This window comes from Phodopus roborovskii, unplaced genomic scaffold, assembly GCF_943737965.1.
Source record: "Phodopus roborovskii unplaced genomic scaffold, PHOROB, whole genome shotgun sequence".
Taxonomy (NCBI): domain Eukaryota; kingdom Metazoa; phylum Chordata; class Mammalia; order Rodentia; family Cricetidae; genus Phodopus; species Phodopus roborovskii.
In genome coordinates this window covers 21430560-21457439 of record NW_026126558.1, presented here as the reverse complement: position 1 = coordinate 21457439, position 26880 = coordinate 21430560, and positions in this window count along the sequence as shown.

Sequence of the window (26880 nt, the reverse complement as noted above, 5' to 3'; positions counted from 1 at the left end):
GGGAATGGGACAGGTTTCCCGTCAGCTCAAGCTTCTGAGCTCTTGGTCTCCACCAGGGGGTGCTCGTCAGAAGGTTGTGATCCACCATGGTGATGAAACCCCACAGGGGGAATTGGGTCATCAGAGGCAAGGGACCTGACAATGCCCAAGTCCCCAGACATGGCTTCCTTGTCCTCCCTCGGTGTGAGCCAAAGCAAAACCTGGGAAGGACACACATGTTGCTTCTCAGGGAATTGGACATGATAGTGAGAACACTGATGCAGTCCTTGGAGACAGAAAGGGATTCCTGGGTTTAGTTTTGTTTTGTTGTGGTTGTGGATAGCTGTGATAGGCTGATTCCATCCAATGACCTCACAGGAGCCATTGTGAGGAGTTGCAGACTCCACCCACATGAGGACCTGGCTGAGGCTGGGGCTTCTGACTCTGCAGAGAGCCTGTTGCTTGGTTGCTGCAGAGCTGTTGGATTCAGACATTGGTTCACATTAACTTTGATATTAGACACTGTTCATCTGCTTTCACATCCCAATAGTGAGTTGTTTCCAGGTCTGTTGGTGATGATTGACATCTCCTAATTGATTCTTGGTTGAATTAGTGCTTCCCACTCAGCTTCATTATACCGGCCCATATTTCTATTCCTCAGCATGATCACACTCATCTTTCTTTCATACATTCTGTTATGTCTCACATGTTTTTAATAAATTCTGTCATGCCTCGGGGTGACACAGGATTATCAGACTTCTTCATCCTCTCACATCACCACGTCTTTCATTTGATCTTTGTCTCACACTTAAGTGAGCACTTATTTCAACTCTGGTCTTCCTCATATCTGCTTTGAGCTTGGGTTGGTGTTTATTTTTCTTTATTCCCTGACCCCAAGATTATCATTAGGACTTTGAGGTAGCTATGATTTTCATGAAGCAGGAATTAGAGGCTCTCCTAGACCTGCTTTTGTCTTTTTACTTGTAGCATCTTGTGGTGGTCCCATCCCCCACCTGTCTTGGTGGTGAACATGGAAGAAGAATTTCTGTGCATGGATCTCTGGGATGCAGATTTACCAACACCATCCAGAGACACTGGATCCAGGCTGTCCATCTCCACCACTGAAGATGCCATAAGTTGCTTAGGTCCCATGGCTGAAGGAACCCTGGGACTCATAGGAAAAATTAGGCTTAATGATGCCCTGGCAGAACCCAATATGATCAATGGGAGGAAAAGTGTTGGTAACTTCCTTGGTGCAATGTGGCCCCTCCCAAAGAGCCATTCTCTCAAGAGCCTCACAGGTCCTCCCACCCTCCCTCCCACCCTGAGGAGGGCAGGGGAGTGGAACCCTCCTTGCCCACATTCCTGCCATCTGAAGACAGCAAAGGGCAAGAGGTGAATGAAGAGAGAAATAGCAAGAGTTCCACTAGGTCCAGCTCTCCAGATTCATACAAGCTGTTGGACATCAGCTGGCTGTGGGATTCTACCCCTCAGTGTTCTCCTGTGCCAGCCTATAACATCAATAAAAATGTGGAGGACACAGAGAGTACTGCCTCATCTGGTGCCAGTGACACAGCTGAGGACTCCCTCTCCTGGCTGGAGGATACCACTTCTTATTATACCTCAGCTCCCCATGGTACTGAGGATGCTGAGAGTGAGGAGTCGTGCAGCATCCGCTCACTCAGTAACATATCCCTGGATGTGCTGTGGTTCCTAGAAGACACAAGTGGCATAGGCATTCCAGAACCACCACAGCAGGATGCCGAGGTCACTGCTAGCATCAGCACATCTCCAGACATGAAGGAAAGTGATCCACCACCCAGTGAGAGGACCCATGATAACATCGCTACCTTGGACTCTCCCCAATGTGAAGACGCTGACTTTGAAATCATCGAGGAAATAACACTTGAAGAGTCACCAGTGATGTCTAGCAAGGACCAGTCCCAGGAGGAAGCCACACCCTCTAGGAAGAAGCACAGAAGGGGCTGGAAAGGGGTGAGGAGGCGAATTAGTCACCTGTTTTCCAGCTTATTCTGTTGCCTCCACACCCCAAAGACAGGAGACACAATCCCCAGGTAAGGGACAGCAAAGCATGGGAAATGGATTCCCAGGAAACAGAGTAGGCATGGCCAGTGACGTTGTCTTTTCTGTTTGATCTCAGCTGCATGGCCCTTTGCCATTCATGTTCTGCAGCTATGTATAGGACATGAACACTAAGATGTCTATGGGCCTAGAAGGAACTGTTCCCCTCTACCTCTTCATGTGGATCCTGGGGAAGCTAAATCTGAAGCAGAGAAGCAAAGGCTGAAAACAGGGGCAGTGGAAGGGAAGGAAGGGAGTTGTGTTTGAGAACTGGGAACAGACTGGGGAAAAGGAATGTTGTGCAGAGATATGGGATGGCAGTGTGGCTCTGTGATAAGTCCTGCTGATGTCACAGTCACTAACAGAATCCTTTGCTTGTGTTTCCTTTCCAGGTCTGAAGAAAAGGCCTGGGTCCATGGTTCCTAAACCATGGCACTCAGTTCGGCCTGGTGTGGCAACCAGCCACGGGAGAAAGCCAGGCCAGAACTCGAGAGAGCTGTGTACCCGAAATATGTTGTTCCCTATTAGACACCTGCAGCAACCAGGGTATAAGCTCCCACCCCTCCTCTCCCTGGAATGGGAGCTGTTCCAACGGTTACCTCCCACAACGTATGCTCATAGTTGTCCAAGCAGTATTGCTGGACAGAGTGTCAGCCACACTGCCACCCTATCTTTAAGAGCCAGCCATCCAGCTTCTGCAACCACTTTATACGTCATATGACTTGAGGTCTTCAGCACCTCCTCTCCTCATCCTTATTATCATCAATGACCAGATGTAAAGAAGTGCATACACACTGTATGCCCAGGAGGTGAGGATGCCCAGGAAGAGGAATGGAGAGGAGGAGAGGGGCATGGGTGACCTGTTAGGAGAGAGGAAAGTAAGAGTGAGGAGGCAAGGACATGAATCTGGGTGGAAGGGAGGAGCGTCTCCCTATAGGAAGCTCCAGTTCTAGTCAGACAGCTTTCTAGTCAGAAAGGAATGATGATGTTGGGGACGGACCAGGTGTATCGCTGGGCAGTGGCATGAGCAAATTTCCTGCAGAACGGTGTTAGGGGTTCATGACATGGGTTCCCAGGAAGAGAAGACCATGCCTTTCCATGGAAGCCATCCCATACCCGTCCCAGGAACCTCTTTCTCTCTCTACTGTAACCAATGTTGGGCTGATCAGCTAACTAACATCTATGTTTTCTTCACAGCCTTCTTCTGCCAGGCGCCCATGGTGATCGTCCACTGTCCCAGGAGAATAGAAACTTGTATAATATTTTTGTTTCCGTGAGTGATTCCTTGCCTTCAGTTGAGTAAAATGACAGGAGTTTCCCTGTGTGCTGTGAAAAGGTGAGTAGGGCTTGAGAGGGCTGTGGAACATCACTCCAGACAAGACCAGCATCCTTGCAGGACTTTGTGTACAGGGCCTACATTCGAGGTGTATGTTGGGATCAAACATTCGATGTCAGAAAGGTGCAAGATGTCAGCCAGGGATAGAATGTGCGTACTTGCTGAGGGAGGTGTCTGACAAGTGCCCATTGTCACAATACAGGCTGCAATCAATCTCTGAATCAGTGGTGACTGCCCAGATGACAGGGAATCCAGAGTCTTGTCTGAAGGGATCATTTCGATCAGTGGTTCTCAACATTCCTCAAGCTGTGATCCTATTATACAGTTTCTCACATTGTGGTGACCCCCAAACACAAAACTAATTTTTGCTACTTAATAAGCAACCTTGTGACTGTTGTGAATAATAATGTAAATGTGTGTGCGTTTTGATTGACTTATGTGATTCTGTAAAGAGTAATTTCACCCCTCAAAGTGCTTGAAACCCTTAGTTGAGAACCACTGAATTAGATGAAGTAGTTTGAGTGCCCTCTCATTGGTTGTTAGATGAGTTACTGAAGCCTGATGTTGACATAATTCAGCAATGAACTTGGGTGGTCTTTCTCTGCTGAGAATGCTGGCTTTGTTCTTTGGGATATAACTTTGAGTCTGTTAGGAATTTGCGATGCACTTCTTTGGCTTTAGTTGTGGATGTCTTACATACACGAGTCTCTGGGGCAGCCGGTACTGCCCAGAACAACTGGCAGTGATGGTGTAGTCTTTATGTCAGTCTTGGCAAGGAGGGTTTGACTCTTTTCTCAGTCTTGTGAAATTTTTACCAGATGTCCTAGATCCTGGGAGATAGTGCACCTAGACTCGCAATACTTGCATTGTGACATTCATTTTCCAAATTAGCTCACTTCCTGCTTTCTCTAACCTATTGCCATGATGAAGCACTATAACCAAGGCAACTAGGAGACAAATTGGTACTTAGACATCCACAGTTGCAGAGAGTGACAATACATGACCATTATGATGGGAATCTAGCAACATGCTGGATGACATCACATTGGAGCTGTATCTGATAGTTTACTTCTGATTCTGAATCATCATTTCACACACACACAGTGAGAGAGAGAGAGGAGAGAGCGAGAGCAAGAGAGAGAGAGAGATGGGGGGAGATAGAGAGAGAGAGATGTATTGGAATGGATTAGGTTTTGGATCTTTAATGCTTTGTGATCCCATATGACATTGCCTCCCTCTGGGCCATACCTCCTGTTCCTTCCCAGCTTCAGCTAGGGGTATAAGTATCCAAACATGTGCATCTATGGGAGACACTCTAATTCACATTAATACAACATTCTTACCAGATGTTTGGAAAGGGAACTCCCAGGTTAGCATTGCTCTGAGAGCTGTTGATATCCCCTCCTTTCTGCTCCTTTTGCATTTTCAGAGAGCAGATGACTCCAATGCCTCTCTTCCCATGAAGAAGTTCCAGATTTAGAGACCTGCACCTCCATGATAAGAGATTTAAGAAAGTCATGCACTCCACTATTACCTCCAAAGAAGCTTCTTTGGTGGATCCTCTCACCGGAGAGGACCGTGTTTCACACTGTGAACCCAGTTGGATGAAACAAGGTCAGAATTTGCAAGATCATGAGATACTGTCTATGAAAAGAACAAGTAACAGACACCCCTCACACTTTTCATTGGGACACAGAACACACAAAGCCATCAGTGATGTGCCATATGTGACATTGGAAGTCTGACCACAGTGGCAGCCTGTCAGCCAGCCCATGACACTGCCTCTGTGGCAGCTGGCTCACACAGATGGGATAACGGCGTTAGTGTCTTCCAACTCCTGCCTATCATAGACAGAGTAGTCAATGTTAACATAAGATTTGAACCAGCCCAAGGCACCATGGATTCAGGGAGTGTCCTGTCAATCAACTTCTTGGGTCAGGAAAGTCTACAGAGCAAGCAAGAGATGATTTTTCACAGCTTTGCTCATGAGGCCTTGGAAGTGTGGGAAGTGGCAAACTCTGTGTGACCGTTACCTCATGATGAATTTCCTGTCCTGGTGAAGCTGAATGATGGGGCAGAGTGGACAGAGAATTCAGGCTATTTACCATGGAAGCAGAGAATTCAGGTCATATGTCTGGCCATCTATCCTCAAATCAAAGGCTGTATAGCCAGGGCCAATATGACATCAATATGTTCCTGGCAGATAAGGTTACAGAATCCACTAGGGATCCCATCCAATGAGCTAAGCCATTTCCTTTCAAAGCCTTGAAGGCACCACATCTCACCTTCCCTGCTGCCTTTCCTCAGGAATGCACCTGGTCATTTCTTTTCTCTGTCCCTTTCAGTCAACAAATCTTCACTACTCATCTTAACAGAAGTTTGTTTGTTTTTTTTTTTTTTTTTTTTTTTTTTTTTTTTTTTTCCAAACTTTCTAATTCCTCGGGCTGCTCAATTGCAGCAAGTGGAAGTATCCTTTGTCTCCCTTAGATTGCAGGCTCTCATGAGTCCTAAATCTCCATAATTCAGGGAATATCTTCAACCTGAAGTTTTCCACGTTGCACGTATGGAGCATCTACAGGGGACTGACCACCTCACAGGATACATGATCTATTTGTTATGTTGACTACATTGGGCTCCTGACAGATGTCATGAGATGACAATATAGCCACCAACTGCCATCCTAGTGGCAGGGATACCTCACTCCACCAAGTACTTGCTCTGCAAACATGAGGATATAAGCCCAGAAGTAGCAACTACAGCAAAGCCTTGCAGGCCAGTGTGAGCATATACTCCACTTCTGTGGAGATGGAAGGGACACATCCCCTTTTGATGCTTGTACAGATGGTCTAGCCACATTGACAACCTCAGGCTTCATGCAGACTGTCTCAGAAAAGAAGGTGACTGACCCTCGAGACCCCTCCTATTCACACATGAGTGAGCACATGCAAGACACACATGAGTGAGCACACACATAAACGTTGGGAGGCATGAAGAAATGGGAATAGAAGAAAATGTGGAGGAAGTTTCATCTTTCATAATTGATTGTTCTCACGTGTGGGATCTGTTTCTCAACCTGCAATGAAGTGATTGGGTTCACCAGCATCCAAGTGACAGGCTCCTGCATAACTGTCGTTTCTCTTTACTCTTTGTCTCCTCAGGTGTGTCTGCTGAAACACCTGTATGAGTGGTCTATATCTGTGTAGAAAAGACTGGAGAACTCTTGCCTGCTGCTTCATTGTGACCGCCACAGATCAGCAGCTCTTAGCTCTGTGTGGGAGCCGTTCCCACAGAGACTCAGTACTGTGGACCCTATGGGTCTCTTCTGCTTGATGTTGACACATTAGGATACATATGGACCTGGAGCAGTGTTACACTCTCCGTAGTTGGAATAAGATTTTCTTGACCTGAAAAGGAAATTCCCTTTATTTATTAAATGTTCACTTGATTTTCATCCTGTCCCGTGTCTTGTCCTTGATAGAAATCTATGATATGCAGTCCCAAGTGAATTGAAATATTGCAGCACAACTTCTCAGTCAGCATTATCTAATCCTGTGTCCTCTTCACAGTGTCATGGACTTCGGGACTATTCAGCGAAGCCGGGGCAGTGACATGTGTATCAGCTCTTTGTCATTGCTCCTATGTCTTGTTGTTAGCTGTGTCTGAAGCCCACTGGCATGTCAAGCCTGTATTATGGCCAGAGGGATACCATTGAATTTTCATGGGATTGGCATGAGTAGTACAGGAATGAGTTAGGAAGGCCTGCTGTTCTCAGGGTACATGACACAGGCCTCTCATTAATGAGAACAACACAGACATTTCCTGGGATGGGCCAATGCTAAGGAGACGTCATGGATGTAAAGCTGCAGGTCACAGAGGAAAATATTTATAGGTCAATGGAACAGCCAGAGGCCACAGAAGGTCCCCAGTTCACATGTTCCTGCATCATCTGCCCAGCTGTCAGCACAGACACAAAGAGACCTCAACGCTGATGGAAATGTAATAAGGAAGCTCACTCAGGAGTCAGAGGCAGGTGGATCTCTGTGAGTTCAAGATCAGCCTTGTCTACAATCGGATATCCAGGATAGCAAAAGCCATTACACAGGAAGCTTGAGAGAGTGGTGTGTGTACACTTCTCTGTATCCAAGCAGGAGATCTGAGTTCATCCATCTCCTTTAACACACAGTTGACAAAGCTTGGATTCCTAATACTGAGAAGGCAGCCACCTGTTGATTCCTGGGTCTCGCTGTCAATCCCACCATCCTCCTAGAGTCCCTGAACCCTCATTTAATGCATGTCCCTGTGTCACAAAAGACAAGGTGAATGTGTCTAAGGAACAAATGCTGAGGTTTCCCTGTGTCTTTCATATGAAATAAACCAAGTGAATGTGTGTACACAGTCACACGTGCACCTGCACACTTGTAATAATAAACACACAGACACAGAGGCATAATAGGTCCATTGAACTTTTGTTGATTGATTGGTGTCTCTCAAGACATTTTTATTTATTTGAGACAGGGCCAGTATCCTATTGTGAAAGTGAATGCGGACCCTATATATCTCATGGTGAATTCAAACATCTGCCTACTGAGGGCAGAGGTAGGTGGATCTCCAGCGTGGCAGGCAAGCCTTGCCTACAGAGAGTTCCAGGACAGTAAGGGTGGCAGAGAGTAACCATGTATGCTTTTAAAATCTAAAGGGAGGAAACAAAGAAGGAAAGAAAAAAATGTAAGAAAGAGAGGGATCGAAGGAGGGAAGAAGGGTGTAGGTAGGGAAGGAAGGAATGAAAGAAAGAAGGAAGGAAAGAAACAAGAAGGAAGGGTGGAAGGCAGGAAAGAACTCGGATAACGATGGGGACTAGGAATGGCTAGAAAAGCTGAACCTAGCCCAAAGTAATTGGATTAGCATTGACATGTATCAAGTTCTAATCTATCTCAAGTGCTGAAAGAGTGACTGTTCCTCCTAGCTTGCAGACACAACAGAACCTTTCTGGAGGTGTTGCCTTTGCTCCTATGGGACAGCTGCTCTTCAGGGGTTTTGTTCACACAAACTATGTGATCTATTTTCTATATAATAGAAAGTAAATTAATCCAGTTATAGGGAAGCACAACTGAAATACCAACACACAGGAAGCAGTAGGATTACCAGGAGTCCAGTGAGAGCTTGGGGTAGATACCAAGTACATCTGACAGCCATGTGTGCAACATACTTACACATAAGAACACACACACTCATCCCATCCCCCAACACACTAATAATAAAAATAGTCATTTACCTAATTTTCAAGGCACTGTCAGGCTTATTCCTGCAGAACAAGATCCTTAGAGAAGAAAACAAGAGACTGAGTTGCTCCAGGTCATTTTTGGCTACATACGGAATGGAGTTCTGCCTTGTCTACATAAGCCCCTGCACCCTCATGTCTTTGGGGGATGGAACATTGATCATTGTCCAAGAGTCAAGGTGAAAACACACTAAGCAATATAAAGAGCAATACAGCTAGTGGTGCTCCAACACCAAGACTAGATCATTCTGGCACCGTTGGAGAAGAAAACAACATAAATAACTATATGAGGATGATTGATGCCTTTAAAGTGGAAAAGAAAAAAAAAAGAATCATCTAATGGAATCATAACAGGGATTTCCAAGATCAGATTGTCGCTGGCCGTGTCTGTTAGAAACTGTCTTGATTGGTGACTGATGTGGGAGGTTCTGGCCCACTGTGGACAGCACCATCCCTAGGCAGAAGAGCCATGGTTATATAAGAAAGTTAAATGATCATGAGCCAGAGAGTGGAATGAGTCCATAAGCACTGTTCCCCCCATGGTTCCTGCTCCAGGTTCCTGCTTTGAGTTCCTGCCCTGATTTTCCTCTGTGAATAACTTGTTACCTTGAAGTACAAGCCAAATAAACCCTTTACTCCATCAGGAAAAAAAAATAAAGTGGAATAGAAAAATTATCATAAAGACATCGAGGAAAAGACAAAAAAATTGGAAGATATCATCAAATCCCTTAAAGAAAAATAAGAAAAAGCAATCAAACAAGAGAAGGAAACAATACAAAATATGAAATCTGACACACAGTCAATCAAGAACACACAGACCGAGAGAATTCTTGAAAAGAAGAAGCTGGGTAAATGATCAGGAACCACATATGCAATTATAAACAACAGAGTACAAGAGATGGAGGAGAGAATTTCAGGCATTGAAGATAACGCTGAGGAAATAGATATATCGGTCACAGAAAATTTTAAATCCAAAAAATTCTTAACACAAGATATGCAGGAAATCTGGGATACCATGAAAATGCCAAACATAAGATTTATAGGGACAGAAGAGGGTGAAAAAGTCCATCTGAAAAGCATATTTAATGATTCCATAAAAATCATAGAAGAAATCTTCCTGTACCTAGAGAAAGACATGCCTATGAAGATATAAGAGGCTTACAGAACACCAAATAGACTGAACAAAACAAAACAAACAAAAAAACAGCTCCTCACCATATAATAATGAAAACAATAAATATACAGAATGCAGCAAGCATATTAAGAGCTGCATGGAAAGGAGACAGGCCAGGGAACATATAAGGGCACACATAACAGACTAACACCTGACTTCTCATGGAACAAAGGGAGGAGTTCCTGGTTAGTATGCAGACACTCAAACACCTCGAATGCCAGCACAGACTACTTTACTCAGCAAAGCTTTCAATAACATTAGATAGATGGAGGAAACAGGCCATTCCATGATACAACCAAATTTACACAAGCCTATCCACAAACCTAGCCCTAAAGAAAGTACACTAGAAGGAAATCGCCAACCCTGGGAAATCACATATGTCCACAAGAACACAGGAAATAGGTGAACTTACAAGAGCAAACTCCAAAGCAGGGAATCAAACACACAATGTGATCACCAAGAACAAAAGAAAAATAAGAGGAAGTAACAATCACTGATCACTAATAACCACTATTGTAAATGGTCTCAATTTACCTATAAACAAAATAGACTTCAAACTAAAATCAAAAAAGTTAAAGCAGGCTCCTTGTTTCATGTTCATCACAGGAAAAATCCACCAAGAGGAAATCTCAATTCTGATCATATGTGCCCCTAACACAAAGGCTCCTGCATTTGTAAAAGAAACATTACTAAAGCTTAAATCACAAATCAAGCCCCACACACGAAGAGTGGGATACTTCAACACAACACTATCAGCACTGGACAGATCTTCCAGACAGAAGCTTAACAGAGAAATAAGGGAACTAACAGAACTTATGATTTACATAGGCTCAACATACATTTATAGAATATTCCACCCCAATACATGAGAATATACTTTCTTTTCAGCACCTCATGAAACCTTCGCAAAACATCAACAAGTACAAAAATTAAAAAAAAAAGAAAAGAAAGAAAGAAAGAAAGACAAAAGAGAAAACAAAGAAACAAAGAAATACAAAAGAAAAAAAAAGAAAAAAGTAAAGTAAATCTCCTGTACGCTATCAGATCACCACAGCTTAAAGTTAGAATTCAGCAGCAGCATTAATTTCAGAAAGCCCACAAACACTGAATAAAAGTCAACTGAACCTCCAGTGTCAAGTTAGGAACAGAAATCAATAATAGAAAACCTAAAATTTTATGAAAATGACCTCAGTACATACTCAAATTTATGGGGCACAATAAAAGCAGTGTTGAGAGAAAAATCTCATATCACAAAATGCCTGCATAAAGAAGCTGGATAAAGCCCACACTGGTGAGTTAACTAACAACTGAAAGGGCTAGAACAAAAAGAAGCAAACTCACCCAGAAGGAGTAGAAGGCAAGAAACAGTCAAATTGAGGGCTGAAATCAATAAAGTAGAAACAAAGAAAACAATGCAAAAAATCCATAAGTCAAAGGACTGGTTCTTTGAGAAGTTCCAGAAAATAGACAAACCGTTATCTAACCAAAAGCTGAGGGAGAATATCCACGTTAGCAAATTCAAAAATGAAAAGGGGGACATAAGACGAGACACTGAGGAAATCTAAAGACTCATCAGATCATCCTTCAAAAACGTGAATTTTCAAAAATTGTAAGACTTTAAGGAGATTAACATTTTTGGGGGTAAGTACCACATACCAAAATTAAATCAAGAGCAACAGATAAACAATTTAAATTAAATGGAGTAATCAATCATCCCAACCAAAAAAAAAAGAAAGCCCAGAGGGATTCAGTACAGAATTTCAAATCAGGTTACACTGACAATCAAAACACACAAAAACACAGTAAAAAAAACATGATTATAGACCAATTACCCTTATGAACATAGATGCAAAAATACTCAATAAAATACTGTAAAACTGAATTCAAGAACATATCAGAAAAGTCATCCACATGACCAAATAGGATTTAGCCAAGAAATGCAGGGATGGTTCAACATATGAAAATCCATCACTGTAATCCACCACATAAACAAACAGAAAGAAAAAAAATCACATGATCATCTTACGAGATGCTGAAAAGCCTTTGACACATTTCAACACTCCTTCACGATAATGTCTTGCAGAGATGCTTAGTACTTGAAGTTCTATCTAGAGCAATAAGACAACAAAAAGAGATGAAAGAGAGACAAATTGGAAAAGAACAAGTCAAACTATCACTCTTTGCTGATGATATGACAGTATACATAGTGATCCAAAAATTCTACTAGAGAAATCCTACAACTGATAAACACCTTCAGTAATGTAGCAGGATACAAGATTAACTAAAAAATAGATATCAGTAGCCTTCCTATATACAGATAACAAACAGGCTGAAAACCATATCAGAAAATCCATTTGCAATATCTCCAATAACCTAAAATATCTTGGGGTTACTATAAACAAACAAGCAAAATACCTGTATGGCAAGAACTTCAGGTTTTTAAGGAAAGCAATTAAAGAAGACACTGAAAAATGGAAAGATCTCCCATGTTTTGGCTAGATAGGATCAGCATAGTAAAAATGGCAATTCTACCAAAAGTAATATACACATTCAATGCAAACTCCCACTTCAATTCTTCACAGACCTGGAAAAAGCAATACTCAACTACATATGAAGAAACTGAAAACCTAGGCACAAAACAATCTGTACAATGAAGACAAATCTGGGGCATCATTATCCCCGATTTCAAACTCTAGATTACTAATGAAAACAGATTGGTATTGGCATAAATACAGAAGTGTGGACCATAGGAATCGAATCAAAGAGCCGATATCAACCCATACACCTATGAACACCAAAATTAGGAAAAGAAGCTGAAACTATACAAAGGAAGAAAGATGTTTGCTCCTGTTTTCAACAGGCATTAGTTGAGGACTCCCTGGAGAAGTTAGTTGTTGATCTCACTCTCCAGGAAGGGCATTTATGATAGCCTTTCCACGGAAGCTGAGATTGTTAGTTGGGAGCAGTCTTGTAGTTCCCTCGACCTTTCTTTGTGTTCAACTTTATCTTCAAACCAATATTGGCTCCCTCTTTTATGTTTTCTCTCTCTGTCTCTCTCTCTCTCTCTCTCTTTCCTATTTTCCATTCGTAACCAGGCTCAATCCTCCTGGTCGCACATGCCTTCCTCTCCTCCTTCTCATTTTCTCCTACTTCTCTCTCCATTAGCTGTCCTACCCCACTTTACATGAGGTCTGGGGGACTTGTCCCTTCCCAGTTCTGTGAGGTGAGGGACTTTATATGAATCTCTTAGAATACAACTTGTATCCTAGTTCCTCTGGTGATGTGAATTTTAGGCTGGTGATCATTTGATCTAGGTCTAAAATCCATATATGAGTGAGTACATACTGTGTTCCTCTTTTTGTGACTGGGTTACCTCATTCAGGATGGTTTCTTCAAGTGCCATCCACTTGCCTGCAATTTCAAGATACCATTATTTTTTTCTGCAGAGTAGTATTCCATTGTGTAGATGTGCCACATCTTCATTAACCATTCTTCAATTGAAGGGCATCTAGGTTGCTTCCAGGTTCTTGCTATTACAAATAGTGCTGCTATGAACATAGTTGAACAGATGGCTTTGTTGCATTGATGTGAATCCTTTGGGTATATGCCTAAGAGGGGGATTGCCGGGTCCTGTGGTAAACTAATTCCCATTTTCCTGAGGAACCACCATACTGATCTCCAAAGTGGGTGTATGAGTTTGCACTCCCACCAGCAGTGGAGGAGTGTTCCACTTTCTCCACATCCTCTCCAACATAAGTCATCACTGGTGTTTCTAATTTTAGCCATTCTGGCAGGGGTAAGATGGTATCTCAAAGTTGTTTTGATTTGCATTTCCCTGATAGCTAAGGATGTGGAGCATTTTCTTAAGTGTCTTTCAGCCTTTTTGATTTCCTCCATTGAGAATTCTTTCTTCAGTTCTGTACCCCATTTTTTAATAGGGTTATTTGGTGTTTTGTTGACTAGTTTCTTGAGTTCTTTGTATATTTTGGAGATCAGCCCTTTGTCGGATATAGGATTAGTGAAAATCGTTTCCCAGTCAGTGGGCTGCTGTTTGGTCTTGTCAACTGTGTCCTTTGCCTTACAGACGCTTCTAAGTTTGAAGAGGTCCCATTTATTAATTGTTTCTTTCAGTGTCTGTGCCCCTGGAGTTATGTTCAAGAAGCGGTCTCCTATACCAATTTGTTCAAGGGTACCTCCTACTTTCTCTTCTAAGAGGTTCAATGTGGCTGGATTGATGTTGAGGTCTTTGATCCATTTGGACTTGAGTTTGTGCATGGCGACAGACATGGGTCTATCTGCACACACCCTCCTCAAATTGTGTCAACACCATTAGTTGAAGATGTTGTCCTCACCCCATTGTATAACTTTAGCTGTTTTGTCGAAAATCAGGTGTTCATAGGTGCGTGGATTAATATTAGGATTTTCAATTCGATTCCATTGGTCTACCTGTCTATTTTTATGCCAATACCAGGCTGTTTTCAGAACTATAGCTCTGGAGTAGAGCTTAAAGTCAGGAATGGTGATGCCTCCTGAAGTTCTTTTATTGTATAGGGTTGTTTTGGCTATCCTGGATCTTTTATTTTTCTCATGCTTGGATACAGAGCAGTGTGCACACACCACTCTCTCAAGCTTCCTGTAAAATGGCCTTTGCTATGATGGATCTCTGATTGTAGACAAGGCTGATCTTGAACTCACAGAGATCCACCTGCCTCTGACTCCTGAGTGTGCTTCCTTATCACATTTTCCCTATCAGCTCTGAGGTCTCTTTGAGTCTGTGCTGACAGCAGGGCAGATGATGCAGGAACATCTGAACCAGGGACCATCTGTGGCCTCTGGCTGTTCCATTGGCCTATAAATATTTTCCTCTGTAACCGGCAGCTTTACATCCCTGACGTGTCCTTAGCATTGGCCCATCCCAGGAAATGTCTGTGTTGTTCTCATCAATGAGAGGCCTGTGCCATGTGACCCTGAGAACAGCAGGCCTTCCTAACTCCTTCCTGTACTACTCATGCCAATCCCGTGAAAAATCAATGGTATCCCTGTGGCAATAATACAGACTTGACATGCCTGTGGACTTCAGACACAGCTTACAACAAGACAGGAGCAAAACAAAGAGCTGATACACATGTCACTGCTCCAGCTTCGGTGAAGAATAGTCCCAGAAGTCCATGTTACTGTGAAGAGCACACAGGATTAGAGAACGCTGACTGAGAAGTTGAGCTGCAATATTTCAATTCACTTGGGCCTGCATATCATAGATTTCTATCAAGGACAAGACACGGGACAGGATGAAAATCAAGTGAACATTTAATAAATGTTGGTGAATTTAATAAATGTTGGTGAAGATCTTTCCCATTTTGGATGGAGTAGTTTTGTATTTTTGACAGTGTTCGTTGCTTTGCAGAAGCTTCTCAGCTTCAGGAGGTCCCATTTATTAATTGTTGATCTCAGAGTCTGTGCTACTAGTGTTCTCCTTAGGAACTGGTCTCTTGTGTCTGTTCATTCAAATGTATTTCCACTTCCTCTTCCATGAGGTTTAGAGTGGATGGATTTATATTGAGGTCTTGATCCATCTGTACTTAAGTTATGTGCATGATGATAGATTTTGATACATTTGCCTTTTGCTATAATTTGACAGCCTGTTATACCAGCACTATTTGTTGAATATATTTTCTTTTATCCATTGTATAGTTCCAAATTTTGGTGTTCATAGGTGTATGGGTTGATATCGGCTCTTTGATTTGATTCCAATGGTCCATATGTCTGTATTTATGCCAATACCAATCTGTTTTCATTAGTATACTAGAGTTTGAAATCTGGGATAGTGATGCCCCAGATGAGTCTTTGTTGTACAGATTGGTGTGTGTCCTAGGTTTTCTGTGTTTCTATATGCAGTTGAGTATTGCTTTTTCCAGGTCTGTGAAGAATTGAAGTGGGAGTTTGCATTGAATGTGTATATTACTTTTGGTAGAATTGCCATTTTCACTATGCTGATCCTACCTAGCCAAAACATGGGAGATCTTTCCATTTTTCAGTGTCTTCTTTAATTGCTTTCCTTAAAAACCTGAAGTTCTTGCCATACAGGTATTTTGCTTGTTTGGTTAGAGTTACCCCAAGATATTTTAGGTTATTGGGGCTATAGTGAATGGTGATGCCTTTTCTGATATGCTTTCAGCCTGTTTGTTATCTGTATATAGGAAGGCTACTGATATTTATTTTTTTAGTTAATCTTGTATCCTGCTACATTACTGAAGGTGTTTATCAGTTGTAGAATTTCTCCGGTAGAATTTTTCTGTCACTATGTATATTGTCATATCATCAGCAAATAGTGACAGTTTAACTTCTTCTTTTCCAATTTGTCTCTCTTTGATCTCTTTTTGTTGTCTTATTGCTCTAGATAGAACTTCAAGTAGTAGACTTCTCTGGAGGACATTATCATGAAGGAGTGTTGAATTTTGTCAAAGGCTTTTCAGCATCTCGTAAGATGATCATGTGATTTTTTTTCCTTTCAGTTTGTTTATGTGGTGGATTACGGTGATGGATTTTCATATGTTGGACCATCCCTGCATTTCTTGGCTAAATCCTAGTTGGTCAATGTGGATGACTTTTCTGATGTGTTCTTGAATTCAGGTTTACAGTATTGTATTGAGTATTTTTGTATCTATGTTCATAATTGAAATTGGTCTATAATCATGTTTCCTTATTGTGTTTTTGTGTGTTTTGCTTGTCAGTGTAACTGTAACCTAATAGAAAGATGTTGGAAATGTTGCTCTGCTTTTATTGTGTGGAATAACTTAAGTAGTATTGGTGTTAGACTGTTAGACCCGCTTGAAATTCTGTACTGAATCCCTCTGGGCATTTTTTTTTTTTTTTTGGTTGGGATGATTGATTACTCCATTTAATTTAAATTGTTTATCTGCTGCTCTTGATTTAATTTTGGTATGTGGTACTTACCCCCAAAAATGTTAATCTCCTTAAAGTCTTGCAATTTTTGAGAATTCACGTTTTTGAAGGATGATCTGATGAGTCTTTAGATTTCCTCAGTGTCTCGTCTTATGTCCCCCTATCATTTTTGAATTTGCTAATGTGGATATTCTCCCTCAGCTTTTGGTTAGATAACGGTTTGTCTATTTTCTGGAATTTCTCAAAGAACCAGTCCTTTGACTTATGGATTTTTTTTTTGTCTTTCTCTTTAGATCTATTCTTCCTTTTTATTTTATTTTTTTTTTTTTTTTCATATAGAGTATTTTTTATTTAATTTTATATAACAAAGTCCAATTAAATGAAAACAAACATTTATACACAATATTTGGGAATTTGGGCGTCGTTCTTTCCAAACTACTTCCTGCTGGTAAGGGGCGCTGTCTTGGGGGATTCGAAGAAGATTCAGATATCCTAGCTGTAGTCTGTAGGGCTGTTTTGTCCAGCTGTTTGGAATGTAGGATCAGCTTGTACTCTGTTTCAGGCGGTCTGGTGTGATCAAACCACATTAGTCTGGAAGGAATCCACATCTTTTCATTTTCTGTGGAAACAAAAATAGAAATACTTTTCCCCAGTAACTTGTTCTTCAACTTAAATTTTGGAGTCAAAGCGTTTTTTTTTTTTTTTTTTTTTTTTTATTTATTTTACATGTCGATCCCAGTTCCCTCTCCCTCCCTCCCTCCCTACAAGCCCTCCCTTTCTCCTTCCCTCCCTTTCGCCCTCTCTACCCTCTCCCATGCACTCTAAACACCCTCCCCTCCCATCCCCCCACCCCAATTCCATATGTAGGGCAATGCCATCCAGTTGGGGTCATGCAGATCTGACAGGTCCTGTGAAGTAGGGACTAGGGCTTCTCTCCTATCTCTAGAATAAGGCAGTTATCCCTCCATGGGGGATATGTTTGCAAAGTCCTTTTGTGCACCAGGGATACATCCTGGCTCCACTGTCTGAGGTCTCTTAGACTGCTCAGACCTTCTGGCTGAGACCCATATTCCGGGGGGTCCGAGTCAGACCCCTGTTGGCTTCCCAGCTATCAGTCTAGTGGCCCTTAGCTCCTCCTTGTTCAGGTAAGCTGTCTCTATGTACTTCTACCGCATGGTCTTGTCCTCTCCATCTGCTTCTGGGTTCTAGTTTGACTCAGTGTTTATGTATGGGTGTTTGCTCCTGTTTTCAACAGGCATTAGTTGAGGACTCCATGGAGAAGTTAGTTGTTGATCTCACTCTCCAGGAAGGGCATTTATGATAGCCTTTCCACGGAAGCTGAGATTGTTAGTTGGGAGCAGTCTTGTAGTTCCCTCGACCTTTCTTTGTGTTCAACTTTATCTTCAAACCAATATTGGCTCCCTCTTTTATGTTCTCTCTCTCTGTCTCTGTCTCTCTCTCTCTTTTTCCTATTTTCCATTCCTAACCAGGCTCAATCCTCCTGGTCGCACATGCCTTCCTCTCCTCCCTCTCATTTTCTCCTACTTCTCTCTCCATTAGCTGTCCTCCCCCACTATACCTGAGGTCTGGGGGACTTGTTCCTTCCCAGTTCTGTGAGGGACTTTATATGAATCTCTTAGAATACAACTTGTATCCTAGTTCCTCTGGTGATGTGAATTATAGGCTGGTGATCATTTGATCTAGGTCTAAAATCCATATATGAGTGAGTACATACTGTGTTCCTCTTTTTGTGACTGGGTTACCTCATTCAGGATGGTTTCTTCAAGTGCCATCCACTTGCCTGCGAATTTCAAGATACCATTATTTTTTTCTGCAGAGTAGTATTCCATTGTGTAGATGTGCCACATCTTCATTAACCATTCTTCAATTGAAGGGCATCTAGGTTGCTTCCAGGTTCTTGCTATTACAAATAGTGCTGCTATGAACATAGTTGAACAGATGGCTTTGTTGCATTGATGTGAATCCTTTGGGTATATGCCTAAGAGGGGGGATTGCCGGGTCCTGTGGTAAACTAATTCCCATTTTCCTGAGGAACCACCATACTGATCTCCAAAGTGGGTGTATGAGTTTGCACTCCCACCAGCAGTGGAGGAGTGTTCCACTTTCTCCACATCCTCTCCAACATAAGTCATCACTGGTGTTTCTAATTTTAGCCATTCTGGCAGGGGTAAGATGGTATCTCAAAGTTGTTTTGATTTGCATTTCCCTGATAGCTAAGGATGTGGAGCATTTTCTTAAGTGTCTTTTAGCCTTTTTGATTTCCTCCATTGAGAATTCTTTCTTCAGTTCTGTACCCCATTTTTTAATAGGGTTATTTGGTGTTTTGTTGACTAGTTTCTTGAGTTCTTTGTATATTTTGGAGATCAGCCCTTTGTCGGATATAGGATTAGTGAAAATCTTTTCCCAGTCAGTGGGCTGCCGTTTGGTCTTGTCAACTGTGTCCTTTGCCTTACAGAAGCTTCTAAGTTTGAAGAGGTCCCATTTATTAATTGTTTCTTTCAGTGTCTGTGCCCCTGGAGTTATGTTCAAGAAGCGGTCTCCTATACCAATTTGTTCAAGGGTACCTCCTACTTTCTCTTCTAAGAGGTTCAATGTGGCTGGATTGATGTTGAGGTCTTTGATCCATTTGGACTTGAGTTTTGTGCATGGCTACAGACATGGGTCTATCTGCAGTCTTCTACACACCCTCATCCAATTGTGCCAGCACCATTTGTTGAAGATGCTGTCTTTGCCCCATTGTATAATTTTAGCTGTTTTGTCGAAAATCAGATGTTCATAGGTGTGTGGATTAATATCAGGATTTTCAATTCGATTCCATTGGTCTACCTGTCTATTTTTATGCCAATACCAGCCTGTTTTCAGAACTATAGCTCTGTAGTAGAGCTTAAAGTCAGGAATGGTGATGCCTCCTGATGTTCTTTTATTGTATAGGGTTGTTTTGGCTATCCTGGGTCTTTTGTTTTTCCATATAAAGTTGATTATTATCCTTTCAAGGTCGGTGAAGAATTGTGGTGGGATTTTAATGGGGATTGCATTGAATCTGTAGATTGCTTTTGGTAAGATTGCCATTTTTACTATGTTTATCCTACCTATCCAAGAGCATGGGAGGTCTTTCCATTTTCTGGTATCTTCTTTAATTTCTTTCTTTAGAGTCACAAAGTTCTTATTATATAGATCTTTTACTTGTTTGGTAAGCGTTACACCAAGATACTTTATGTTGCTTGTGGCTATTGTAAAGGGTGATGTTTCTCTGATTTCTTTCTCTGCCTCTTTGTCGTCTGAAAAAAATAGGGCTACTGATTTTTTTTGAGTTTATCTTGTATCCTGCTAGTTTGCTGAAGGTGTTTATCAGATGTAGGAGTTCCCTGGTAGAGTTTATTGGGTCGCTTATGTAAACTATCATATCATCTGCAAATAGAGACAGTTTGACTTCTTCCTTTCCAATTTGGATGCCCTTGATCTCCTTTTGTTGTCTTATAGCATTAGCTAGAACTTCTAGTACGATATTGAAGAGATATGGAGAGAGAGGACAGCCTTGTCTTGTTCCTGATTTTAGAGGAATTGGCTTAAGTTTCTCTCCATTCAGTTTGATGTTGGCAGTTGGTTTGCTGTATATTGCTTTTATTATGTTTAGGTATGTTCCTGTTATCCCTGACCTCTCTAATACCTTTATCATGAAAGGGTGTTGAATTTTATCGAAGGCTTTTTCTGCATCTAGGGAGATAATCATATGGTTTTTCTTTTTCAGTTTGTTTATATGGTGGATCACGTTGATAGATTTTCGTATGTTAAACCATCCCTGCAATCCAGGTATGAAGCCTACTTGATCATGGTGGATGATTTCTCTGATGTATTTTTGAATTCGGTTTGCCATTATTTTATTGAGTATTTTTGCATCGATGTTCATCAGGGATATTGGTCTGTAGTTTTCTTTCTTAGTTGTGTCTTTGTGAGGTTTGGGTACCAAAGTTATTGTGGCCTCATAAAAAGAGATTGGCAATAAACCTTCTGTTTCTATCTTGTGGAACAGTTTGAGGAGTAGTGGTATTAGTTCTTCCTTGAATGTCTGGTAGAATTCTGCACTGAATCCATCTGGCCCTGGACTTTTTTTCGTTGGAAGGCTTTCGATGACTGCTTCTATTTCATTTCGGGTTATAGGTCTATTTAAGTTGTTTGTCTGTTCTTGATTTAATTTTGGTAAGTGATAGTTATCCAGAAACTTGTCCATTTCCTTTGAATTTTCAATTTTTGTGGAATACAGATTTTCGAAGTATGACCTGAAAATTGTCTGGATTTCCTCTGTGTCTGTTGTTATGTTCCGCATTTCGTTTCTGATTTTGTTAATTTGCATGTTCTGTCTCTGCTTTTTCGTTAATTTGGATAAAGGTTTATCAATCTTGTTGATTTTCTCAAAAAACCAACTCTTTGTTGCATTGATTTTTTTGTATTGTTTTCCTGGTTTCTATTTTGTTGATTTCAGCCCTCAAGTTGATTATTTCCTGGCGTCTGCTCCTGCGGGTGAATTCGCTTCTCTCTGTTCTAAGGTTTTCAGTTGCGCTGTTAATTCATTTATGTGACTATCCTCTGTTTTCTTCATATGGGCACTTAGTGCAATGAACTTCCCTCGTAGCACTGCTTTCAAGGTGTTCCATAAGTTCGGGTATGTTGTATCCTCATTCTCGTTGAATATTAGAAAGTCTTTAATTTCTTTCTTTATTTCTTCTTTGACCCAGGAGTGGTGCAATTGCACATTGTTAAGTTTCCATGAGTTTGCAGGTTTTCTGCTATTTGTGTTGTTGTTGAATTCCAATTTTAAAGCATGGTGGTCCGATAAGATACAGGGGACTATTTCTATTCTCTTGTATCTGTTGAGGTTTGTTATGTCTCCTAGTATGTGGTCGATTTTAGAGAAGGTTCCATGTGGAGCAGAGAAGAAGGTATATTCTTTTGTCTTTGGATGGAATGTTCTATAGATGTCTGTTAGCCCCAGTTGAGACATAACTTCTGTTAATTCTTTTGTTTCTTTGTTGAGTTTCTGATTTGTGGTCCTGTCTAGTGTTGAGAGTGGTGTATTGAAGTCTCCCACTATAAGTGTGTGAGGTTTTATATGAGCTTTGAGTTTTAGTAGTGTTTCTTTTACGAATGTGGGTGGCTTTGTATTAGGGGCATAGATGTTCAGAATTGAGACTTTGTGTTGATGGATTTCTCCTGAGATGAATATGAAATGACCGTCTTCATCTCTTTTGACTAGTTTTGGTTTGAAGTCTAGCTTGTTAGATATTAGGATAGCTATGCCTGCTTGCTTCTTATTTCCATTTGATTGGAAAATCTTTTCCCAACCCTTTACCCTGAGGTAATGTCTATCTTTGGAGCTAAGATGTGTTTCTTGTATGCAGCAGAAGGATGGATTCTGTCTTCGTATCCATTCTGTTAATCTGTGTCTTTTTATAGGTGAGTTAAGACCATTAATGTTGAGGGTGAGTAAGGACCATTGATTGTTGATGGTTGTTTGATTTAGGTTTGTTGTTGGCAGTGGTATTGTGAATATATTTGTTCTGCTTCACCCTAGGTTTCTGGTGTAGTTGGATTATCTGTTGCCTACATTTTTGTGGGCGTAGTTACCTTCCTTGGGTTGGAATTTTCCTTCCAATACTTTCTGTAGGGCTGGATTTGTAGATACATATTGGGAAAATCTGGTTTTGTCATTGAATATCTTGTTCTCTCCATCTATATTGACTGAGAGTTTTGCTGGATATAGTAGCCTAGGCTGGCATCCGTGTTCTCTTAATACTTTTAGAACATCTATCCAGGACCTTCTGGCCTTGAGGGTTTCCATGGAGATGTCAGGTGTAATTTTGATAGGTCTGCCTTTATATGTTACCTGTCCTTTTTCCTTCGCTGCTCTTAATATTTTTTCTTTATTCTGTATGCTAGGTGTTTTGATTATTATATGTCGAGGGGTCTTTTTTCTTTGGTCCAGCCTATTTGGGGTTCGGTATGCTTCTTGTACTTTCATGGGCATGTCCTTCTTCAGATTTGGAAAGTTTTCCTCGATGATTTTGTTGAATATGTTTTCAGCACCTTTGAGCTGGGCTTCCTCACCTTCCTCTATGCCTATTATTCTTAGGTTTGGCCTTTTCATGGTGTCCCACATTTCCTGGATATTGTGTGTTAAGGATTTGTTGGATTTATGGTTTTCTTTGGTCGATGAATCTATTTCTTCTAGTTTATCTTCTGCGCCTGAGATTCTCTCTTCCATCTCTTGAATTCTATTGGTTATGCTTGTGTCCGTGGTTTCCGATTTTTTGCCCAGCTTTTCAATTTCCAGCTTTCCTTCCATTTGTGTTGCCTTTATTTTCTCAATTTCGGTTTTCAAATCTTGAACCGTTTCCTTCACCTGGTTAATTGTTTTTTCTTGGCTTTCTGTACTTTCCTTAAGGAATTTGTTCATTTCTTCCACTTTTTTGTTTGTTTTTTCCTCTGTTTCTTTAAGGGATTTTCTCATATCTTCTTTGAGGGCCTCTATCATTTTTATGATGGTGATTTTTAAGTCGTACCCTTCTGCTTCCTCTGCTTTGTTGTTGTGTTCCATGCTAGTTGGTGTAGATTCCCTAGATTCTGGTGGTGTCATGTTTGTCTTTCTGTTGTTAGGTGTTCTCTTGTATTGCCTTCTTCGCATAGTTTCTTCCTGTAGGTGTTGGTGTTGTCTCTTCCCTCTCTCTATGGTCCTTCCCAGATGGGCTTATGTGGATCAAAGATTCAATGTCTGTATCTCTGTGTGGTCCAAGCTCTCTAGGAGGCTTCTCTCTGGCCAATAGCCGGCAGAAGAGGACGAGGGCCTCGCGCGGTTCCGGGTGGGGGGTCCCCCCCCCAACCACCCCCCCCCCGCCGAGACCCCCCTCTTTTGCCGGGGCCCGGACCCTTTGTGGGTCAAGGATCTTGCCTGCAGGAACTCCAAGTGGACCCGCAGAGATAGGCGGATCTCTGGGAGGGGGCCTGGGACTCCAGCAGAGGACTGGAGGCGGGGGCAGGGACCAAGCCAGTGGAAATTACAGGTGGTCCCACGTGGATAGTCAGGTCTCCTTTGTTCGGAGTTGCTCCGAGAGGTCTCCGAAGTAGGGTGGACTGTTGGCTCCCCACTCTGTCCCAGTGCTCAACCAGAGCGGCAGGACCGTAGGTGGGGTAGGGCACAGGGTTGGGGGGGTAGGCTGGAGGTTGGGATGGGTGGGGGTGTATCAGAGCTCCAAGGGTGCTCTCAAAGGGGACCGGAGACAGGAGCAGCAGGATCAGGGGCCAATCCAGGGAGTTCAGGCGGGGGAGGGGGGAAAAGAGGTTGAAGGGGACAGGCAGCCCGATTGGGCCCAGACTCACCTCTGGCCAATAGCCAGCAGAAGAGGACGAGGGCTGGGCTGGAACTTGAGAAGGTTTTGCAGGGTAGTGGGATCTCACTGGAAACTGGCTCTCTCCAGCTGAGACCTCGTTCTTTGGCAGGGGCCCGGATTTGTGGGTCAAGGATCTTGCCTCGACTTATGGATTTTTTGCATTGTTTCCTTTTTTCCTACTTTATTGATTTCAGCCCTCAATTTGACTGTTTCTTGCCTTCTACTCCTTCTGGGTGAGTTTGCTTCTTTTTGTTCTAGCCCTTTCAGTTGTTAGTTAACTCACCAGTGTAGGCTTTATCCAGCTTCTTTATGCAGGCATTTTGTGCTATGAGATTTTTCTCTCAACACTGCTTTTATTGTGCCCCATAAATTTGAGTATGTAGTGAGGTCATTTTCATAAAAGTTTAGGTTGTCTATTATTGATTTCTGTTCCTAACTTGACACTGGAGGTTCAGTTGACTTTTGTTCAGTGTTTGTGGGCTTTCTGAAATTGATGCTGCTGCTGAATTCTAACTTTAAGCTGTGGTGATCTGATAGCTTACAGGAGATTTACTTTACTTTTTTCTTTTTTTTTTCTTTTGTCTTCCTTTCTTTCTTTTTTTCTTTTGTCTTTCTTTTTTCTTTTTCTTTTTCTTATTTTAATTTTTGTACCTGTTGATGTTTTGAGAAGGTTTCATGAGGTGCTGAAAAGAAAGTATATTCTCATGTACTGGGGTGGAATATTCTATAAATGTATGTTGAGCCTATGTAAATATTAAGTTCTGTTAGTTCCCTTATTTCTCTGTTAAGCTTCTGTCTGGAAGGTCTGTCCAGTGCTGATAGTGTTGTGTTGAAGTCTCCCACTCTTCGTGTGTGGGGCTTGATTTGTGATTTAAGCTTTAGTAATGTTTCTTTTACAAATGCAGGAGCCTTTGTGTTAGGGGCACATATGATCAGAATTGAGATTTCCTCTTGGTGGATTTTTCCTGTGATGAACATGAAACAAGGAGCCTGCTTTAACTTTTTTGATTTTAGTTTGAAGTCTATTTTGTTAGAAATTAGGATATCTACCCTGGCTTGTTTCTTAGGTCCATTTGATTGGACATTTTTTTCTCAACCCTTTACTCTTAGGGAATGTCTATCTGAGTTTCAGGTGTGTTTCTTGTATGCAGCAGAAGGATGGATTCTCTTTTCGTATCCAATCTGTTAGTCTGTGCCTGTTTATAGGTAAATTGAGACCATTTACAATAGTGGTTATTAGTGATCAGTGATTGTTACTTCCTGTTATTTTTCTTTTGTTCTTGGTGATCTCGTTGTGTGTTTGATTCCCTGCTTTGGAGTTTGCTCTTGTAAGTTCACCTATTTCCTGTGTTCTTGTGGACATATGTGATTTCCCAGGGTTGGCGATTTCCTTCTAGTGTACTTTCTTTAGGGCTAGGTTTGTGGATAGGTTTATGTAAATTTGGTTGTATCATGGATGGCCTGTTTCCTCCATCTATCTAATGTTATTGAAAGCTTTGCTGAGTAAAGTAGTCTGTGCTGGCATTCGTGGTGTTTGAGTGTCTGCATACTAACCAGGAACTCCTCCCTTTGTTCCATGAGAAGTCAGGTGTTAGTCTGTTATGTGTGCCCTTACATGTTCCCTGGCCTGTCTCCTTTCCATGCAGCTCTTAATATGTTTGCTGCATTCTGTATATTTATTGTTTTCATTATTATATGGTGAGGAGCTGTTTTTTTGTTTGTTTTGTTTTGTTCAGTCTATTTGGTGTTCTGTAAGCCTCTTGTATCTTCATAGGCATGTCTTTCTTTAGGTTCAGGAAGATTTCTTCTATGATTTTTATGGAATCATTAAATATGCCTTTCAGATGGACTTTTTCACCCTCTTCTGTCCCTATTAATCTTATGTTTGGCCTTTTCATGGTATCCCAGATTTCCTGCATATATTGTGTTAAGAATTTTTTGGATTTAAAATTTTCTGTGACCGATATATCTATTTCCTCAGTGTTATCTTCAATGCCTGAAATTCTCTCCTCCATTTCTTGTGCTCTGTTTATAATTGCATATGTGGTTCCTGATCATTTACCCAGCTTCTTCTTTTCAAGAATTCTCTCAGTCTGTGTGTTCTTGATTGACTGTGTGTCAGATTTCATATTTTGTATTGTTTCCTTCTCTTGTTTGATTGCTTTTTCTTGTTTTTCTTTAAGGGATTTGTTGATATCTTCCAATTTTTTTTTGTCTTTTCCTCGATGTCTGTATGATAATTTTTCTTTTCCACTTTATTTTTTTTTCCTGGTGGAGTAAAGGGTTTATTTGGCTTGTACTTCAAGGTAACAATTTATTCACAGAGGAAAATCAGGGCAGGAACTCAAAGCAGGAACCTGGAGCAGAAACCATGGGGGGAACAGTGCTTATGGACTCATTCCACTCTCTGGCTCATGATCATTTAACTTTCTTATATAACCATGGCTCTTCTGCCTAGGGATGGTGCTGTCCACAGTGGGTCAGAACCTCCCACATCAGTCACCAATCAAGACAGTTTCTAACAGACACGGCCAGCGACAATCTGATCTTGGAAATCCCTGTTATGATTCCATTTGATGATTCTTTTTTTTTTCTTTTCCACTTTAAAGGCATCAATCATCCTCATATAGTTATTTATGTTGTTTTCTTCTCCAACGGTGCCAGAATGATCTAGTCTTGGTGTTGGAGCACCACTAGCTGTATGGCTCTTTATATTGCTTAGTGT